General features: G+C 37.8%; 1 protein-coding gene across 6 annotated transcripts in view; it reads right to left on the reverse strand.

Moving 5' to 3' along the window:
• PDE4D (phosphodiesterase 4D) overlaps positions 1-6,040 on the reverse strand; it is a 1,577,486-nt gene that overhangs the window by 433,473 nt on the left and 1,137,973 nt on the right. The gene's annotated exons all lie outside the window — the stretch shown is intronic.

A 6,040-nucleotide genomic window follows, 5' to 3' on the forward strand; every position in this document is an offset into this window, starting at 1 on the left:
CCATGTTAAACCTATCAAATATTGAAGGGGAAAGGAGATATTCCATTCAAATGTGAAATAATCCCAATCCAAGATGTCTACCTATTATCATGATAATAAACAGAGGACATTTATATCTAGAAATTTGGTTGCTTTGGTTCCTTCTATATCTACAAAATAATTATTAAACTAACCCACCCACCCCAAATTCTATACACAAGGCTTAAAACAAGATACAGGAGTCTTTTGTGCCACCCTCTCTATAAGACTCTCAAACTTTTTTTTTTAAACTTCATATTTCTAACTGACTTTCTATTATGAATGATTAAGATTTCACATTCTTTCACCATCTCACCTTTCTACTTCCCTCTTTCTATCCTCCTGATACAGTTATATAACAATTATTGGCCAAATAAACATTCAGGATTCTATTGTATCATCCCTGCAAAGTAATGTTTACTGATAAACCAAATGGTGTGCCATGATTATGTTTTATTTATTGAATAACTTTTTGTTTTTTCTGGAGTTATACATTGCCTTCTTTATTTGATTATGTAACATTATCACCAATTTTTCTGGAAGTCTCTAAAACATAATTAAAAAAAAATTTAATTTCTGTGGGTACAAAATAGGTAGGTAGGTAGGTAGAAAGACAGATAGATAGATTTATGGGGCACAAGAGATATTTTCATATAGGCAAACAATGCATAATAATATCAGGATAAATGGGGTATCTATTACTGTAAATATTTATCCTTTAAGTTATAAACAATTCAATTACATTATCTTAGTTATTTTGAGATGTATGATAAACTACTGTTGACTGTAGTCACCCTGTTGAGCTATCAAATACTAGATCTTATTTGTTCTATCTAATTATATTTTTGTGCCCATTAAACATCCCCTCTTCTTACTTCCTCCCATCTACTACACTTCCTAGCCTGTGGTAACCATCATTCAATCTCTATCTCCAGGATCTCAATTCTTTTAATTTTCAGCTCCCATAAATAGTGAGAATACGTGAAGATGATCTTTCTGTGCCTGGATAATTTCATTGACCGTAACATCCTCCAGTTACATCCATGTTGTTGCAAATGACGGGATCTCATTCCTTTTTATGGCTGAACAGTATACCATTGTGTATATGTACCACATTTTCTTTATTCATTTGTCTGTTGAGGGAAACTTAGGTTGCTTCCAAATCTTGGTTACTGTGGATAGTGCTACAATAAAGATGGAAGTGCAGATATATTGATTTCCTTTCTTTTGGGTATATACCTACCTAGCAGTGGGATTGCTGGATCATATGGGAGTTCTATTTTTAGCTTTTTTAAGGAAACTCCAAATTGTTCTCCATAGCGGTTGTACTAATTTACATTCCCACCAAAAGTGTACTAGTATTCTCTTTTGTCTACATCCTTGTCAGCATTTGTTACTGCCTGTCTTTTGGATAAAAGCCATTTTAACTGGGGTGAGATAATATCTAACTGTAGTTTAGATTTGCATTTCCCTGATGACCAATGACACTGCACAACTTTTCATCTGACTGTTTGCCATTTGTATGTCTTCTTTTCAGAAATATCTATTCAGGTGTTTTGACCATTTTTAATTGGATTGATTTTTTTTTTTCCTATGGAGTTGAGCTCCTAATATATTCCAGTTATTAATCCCTTGTCAGATGGATAGTTTGCAAATATTTTCTCCCATTCTGTGGGTTATCTCTTCACTTTGTTGACTGTTTCTTTTGCTATGCAGATATTTTTAACTTGATGTGATCCCATTTGTCTATTTTCACTTTGGTTGCTTGTGCTTCTGGGGTACTACTAAAAAAATCTTTGCCCAGGCCAGGTGCAGTGGCTCACATCTGTCATCCACGCACTTTGGGAGACCTAGGCAGGTGGATCACTTGAGGTCAGGAGTTGGAGACCAACCTGACCAACATGGCAAAACCCTGTCTCAATTAAAAATACAAAAATTAGTCCAGCATGGTGGTGTGCACCTATAGTGCCAGCTACTTGGGAGGCTGAGGCACAAGAATCACTTGAACCCAGGAGGCAGAGGCTGCTGTGAGCTGAGATCACACTGCTGCACTCCAGCCTCCAGTCTGGGCAACAGAGTGAGACTCTGTCTGAAAAAAAAAAAAAAAAATCTTTGCTCAGGCCAATGTCCTGGAGAGTTTCCCTAATGTTTTCTTCTAATAGTTTTATAGTTTGAAGTCTTAGATTTAAGTCTTTATTCCAGTTTGATTTGATTTTTGTATATGGCAAGAGAAAGAAGTCTAGTTTCATTCTTCTGCATATAGATATCTAGTTTTCCCAGAACCATTTATTGAAGAGACTGTCCTTTCCCAATGTATGTTCTTGGCACCTTTGCAAAAATGAGTTCACTGTGGATGTATGAATTTGTTTCTGGGTTTTCATGCCAGAACCATCCTGTTTTGGTTACTACAGCTCTGTAGTGTTATTTGAAGTCAGGTAATATGATTCCTGCAGTTTTGTTCTTTTTTGCTCAGTATTGCTTTGAGTATTCTGGGTCTTTTGTGGTTACATATGAATTTTAAGATTTTTTTAAAATATCTGTGAAGAATGTCATTGGTATTTTGATAGAGACTGCATTGAATATGAAGATTGCTTTGGGTACTATGTACATTTTAACAGTATTGATTCTTCCAGTCCATGAACATGAAATACCTTTCCATTTTTTGTGTTCTCTTTAATTTCTTTCATCAATGTTTTATAGTTTTTATTGTAGAACTCTTTCACTTCTTTCAGAAAGTTAATTCCTGGGTATTTTATTTGTAGCTATTGCAAATGGGATTACATTCTTGATTTCTTTTTCAGATTGTTTACCATTGGCATATAGGAATGCTACCGATTTTTGTATGTCAAATTTGTATCCTGCAACTTTATTGAATTTGTTTATCAGTTCTAGTAGTGTTTTGGTGAAGTCTTTAGGTTTTTCCAAACATAAAATCATATCATCTGCAAACAAGAATAACTTGACTTCTTCCTTTCCAATTTGAATTCCCTTTCATTCTCTTGTCTGATTGCTCAAGTGGTAATGGACATCCTGTCATGTTACAGATCCTGGAGGAAAAACTTTCCATTTTTCCCTATTCAATATGATACTAGGTCTGTCATATATGGCTTTCCTTGTGTTCAGGTATGTCCCTTCTAGCCCCAGTTTTTTGAGTTTTTATCATGAAGAGATGTTGAATTTTATCAAATGCTTTCCCAGCATAAATTGAAATGATCATATGTTTCTGTCCTTCGTTGATATGATGTATCATACTGACTGATTTACATTATGTTGAACCATCCTTGCTTCCTTGGGATAAATCCCAGTTGGTCATGATGAATAATCTTTTTAATGTGTTGCTGAATTTGGTTTGCTATTATTTTGTTGAGGATCTTTGCATAAATGTTCATTGGGAATATTGGCTTGTAGTTTTCTTTTTGCAATATGCCTTTGGTCTGTTTCGGTATGAGGGTAATACTGGCCTTGTGGAATAAGTGTGGAAGTACTCCCTCCTCCTCTATTTTTCAGAATAGTTTGAGTAGGATTGATATTACTTCTTTCAATGTTTGGCAAGTTAAGCAGGAAAGCCATTGGATCCTGGGCTTTTCTTTACTGGGAGACTTTTTATTATGACTTCAATCTTGATGGTATTGGTCTTTTCAGGTTTTGAATTTCTTCATGGTTAAATCTTGGTAAGTTGTATGTGTCTAGGAATTTATCCCTTTTTTAGGTTTTCCAATTTATGTGCATATAGTTGCTCCTAGTAGCATCTAACAATCCTTTGAATTTCTGTGGTATTGCTTGTAATGTCTCCCTTATCTTTCCACCTTTCCTTCTTTCTTTTCTTTTTATCTTTTTTTTTGTTGTTGTTGTTGGAGTCTTGCTCTGTCACCCAGGCTGGAATGCAGTGGTGCAATCTTGGCTCACTGCAACCTCCGCCTCCTGGGTTCAAGCAATTCTCCTGCCTCAGCCTTCTGAGTAGCTGGGATTACAGGCACGTGCCATCATGCTGGCTAATTTTTGTATTTTTAGTAGAGATGGGGTTTCACTATGTTGGTCAGGCTGATCTCAAACTCCTGACCTCATGATCTGCCTGCCTTGGCCTCCCAAAGTGCTGGGATTACAGGTGTAAGCCACCGTACCCAGCAACATCTCTCTTTTCATCTCTGATTTTATCTATTAGCATCTTCTTTCATTGTTTTAAATTCTAACTCTCTTTTTTCTTACTTGATAATTTTGTATAGTATCCTATTGTTCCATTAATGTGATAACTTGTCATCTGTCTAGGGCTACTAAGTTTATTTTTTCTGAAATGTCTATCTGTTTCTTAAACTCTTTTTATATCAACCTAATCATCATTATTATTTTCATTTGTTTGTATTAGGCTTCTTTTTTTTTTTTTTTTTTTTTTTTTTTGAGACAAGAGTCTCACTCAGTCGCCCCAGGCTGGAGTGCAGTGGTGCGATCTCGGCTCACTGCAAGCTCCGCCTCCTGGGTTCACGCCATTCTCCTGCCTCAGCCTCCTGAGTAGCTGGGACTACAGGCGCCTGCCACCACGCCCAGCTAATTTTTTGCATTTTTAGTAGAGATGAGGTTTCACCGTGTTAGCCAGGATGGTCTCGATCTCCTGACCTCGTGATCCGCCCGCCTCGGCCTCCCAAAACGCTGGGATTACAGGTGTGAGCCACGGGCGCCCGGTCGTATTAGGCTTTTTGTTGAAGAATTTCCTCAGAGTTTTGTGGAGCCTTCGCTATCTATTCATATTCAACAGGGAGACACTAAAATACTGACTGGGAGACTTGAATGATTTAACTGGGCTTGTAGAGTCTTGGAGTTCATTATAGGTGACGTTGCTTGAATGTTCCCTCCAGTTCTCATGTTGAGATGTAATCCTCAGTGTTGGAGGTGGGGCCTGGTGGGAGGTGTTTGAGTCATGGGAGTGGTTCCCTTATGGCTTTGTGAGAGAGTTCTCATAAGATCTCTTTGTTTAAAGGTGTGTAGCACCTTCCTCCTCACTCTCTCTCTTGCGCCCCCTATTGCCATGTGAGATAGCTGCTCTCTCTTCACCTTCCACCATGATTGAAAGCTCCCTGAGGCCTCTCCAGAAGCTGAGCAAATGCTGGCATTATGCTTGTACAGCCTGCAGAACTGCAAGCCAGTTAAATTTCTATTTCTTCATAAATTACCCAGTCTGATATTTCTAATAGCAATGCCACAACAACCTAATATAGAAGATTGATACCAAGGAGTGGGGTATTGCTATAAAGATACCTGAAAATGTCAAAATGATATTGGAACTGGGTAAGAGACAGAGGTTGGAAGAATTTGGAGGGCTCAGGAGAAGGCAGGGAGATGAGGAAAAGTTTGAAACTTGATAGAGACTGATTAAATGGTTGTGACCAAAATGCTGTGATCTGCAAAGTAAATGATAGTGATCTGCAAAGTAAAGTCCATGCTGACAAAGTCTTAGGTGTGAGGAACTTAATGAGAACCAGAGCAAAGTTCACCCATGTTATACCTTAGCAAAGAACTTAGCTACATTAGGTTCATGCCCTAGGGACCTGTGAAAGTTTGAATTTAAGAGTTAATGATTTAGGGTATCTGGCAGAAGACATTTCTAAGCACTGAAGCAATTGAGATGTGACCTGGCTGCTTCTAACAACCTATGCTCAGATGCAGAAGCAAATAAATAACCTACACCTGGAATTTTCACTTAAAAGGGAAGCAGAGATTACAAGTTTAGAAAATTTACAGCCTAGCTATGTGATAGAAAATAAAAGACCATTTTTTGGGGAGGAATTCAAGCAGGCTGCAAGAAATCATTTGCTAGGGACATTTGCATAACTAAAAGAGAACAAGTACTAATATCCAAAATAATGGGAAAAAGGCCTCTACAGCATTTCAGAGATCTTCTAGGCAGTCCCTCCCATCATAGTCCCAGTGGTACAGGAGGACTAAATGGTTTAGGGGTTAAGCCCAGGGCACCACTACCCTGTCTACCTCAGGAGGCTGCTCCTTGCATCATGGTCCATCCAGTCCAGCC

The sequence above is a fragment of the Macaca mulatta genome, chromosome 6 (genome assembly GCF_049350105.2).
Source record: "Macaca mulatta isolate MMU2019108-1 chromosome 6, T2T-MMU8v2.0, whole genome shotgun sequence".
NCBI classification, from domain to species: Eukaryota; Metazoa; Chordata; class Mammalia; order Primates; family Cercopithecidae; genus Macaca; species Macaca mulatta.